Source organism: Cyprinodon variegatus, unplaced genomic scaffold, assembly GCF_000732505.1.
Source record: "Cyprinodon variegatus isolate N-32 unplaced genomic scaffold, C_variegatus-1.0 Scaffold2759, whole genome shotgun sequence".
NCBI lineage: Eukaryota > Metazoa > Chordata > Actinopteri > Cyprinodontiformes > Cyprinodontidae > Cyprinodon > Cyprinodon variegatus.
In genome coordinates, this window is record NW_015153212.1 from 13,830 (window position 1) to 14,918 (window position 1,089).

Consider the following 1,089-nt stretch of genomic DNA (forward strand, 5'->3'; position numbering starts at 1 on the left):
ATCCTATTTTATCAAGTCGGGACGTTTTTCATTCTAATTTCCCTTTAATTGGTGGATTGTATGGCCAACATCCTTCATGTTTGAATTAGTTCAGCCCAAATGATCGCCGCCTCTTGGTCTCATTCCAAAGCAGCAGAGATGCTGCCTTTCTCTTCATCTTTATTTAAAGCTTTTTCCTCCTCAACTTGTTCAGCTTTATCATGAGACAAATCAGATGCACACCCATTCTGAGCAGAGAGATTGTCTTCTTCGTTTTGATAATCCTCAAGGGTTTTCCTCTTGAAGCAGCCACACTTCAAGCACAAAAAGCAGTTAGAACAAACACAATAAAATCAATTAAATTCTTCAGACCAAAGACTAAAAATCTCACCTTGTACATAATGAATGCAATCAAGAAAAGAAGCAAAATTCCCAGCACTACTCCAGTTCCAATGATAAGTGGTCTATTTTGGGGCACAGTGAACTCAACAAGAACATTAGCCTGTTAGAAGAGGAAGAAAAAAATAAAGCAGAGTTATGCCTTTTTAAAGAAAGATTGATTTGTAATAAAAAATAAGTAAAGGTAAGACTAGTAAACATTGATACCTTTAGTTTCTTGTCAATCTGCATCTTCTTCTGAAACCAAAACTAAGATTATTACTATCTTCATTTCCTTTAACATGGTATTACAGCAGTGCAACTAATACATACCTCATCCAGCATGTATCTACCAGCATCGTAGTCAATTTGTATAAAGCTTGTAAAATGGACCTCTCGATTGTCTCCAGTAAATTGATTCAGGAAAGGCATATTCTTTAAAGCAAGAGCAGGACAGTTAAAAGACATTTTGCAGATATGTGGGGCGTATTTTGTCTTTACTTGTCACAGTACATACTGATGCGTAGTCTTTTAGATTTCTGAAATGCACATCTCCCTCCAAGGAAAAGTGAACGTCTGAATAATTCTTCAAAGTAAAAGTATTACATTCCATGGTAACGCAATCCTTTCCCAGAGGGCAGTTCTGCAACAAGACAGCACCTTATGTCACCCAGTGATTTATCCATATTATGATTACATGTTTTAAGCCTGAATCTGTTACACTAACCTTAG

The 1,089-nt window shown here is 36.5% G+C and overlaps 1 long non-coding RNA gene across 1 annotated transcript; it reads right to left on the reverse strand.

The window, feature by feature from the left end:
* Positions 1-11: 11 nt before the first annotated feature.
* Positions 12-1,002, reverse strand: LOC107081050. The gene is made up of 4 exons (XR_001481019.1): positions 875-1,002; positions 691-792; positions 586-615; positions 12-481 (listed from the first exon to the last, which is right to left on the reverse strand). It is a non-coding gene; the product is annotated as an uncharacterized LOC107081050 (long non-coding RNA).
* Between the last annotated feature and the right edge of the window lie 87 nt (positions 1,003-1,089).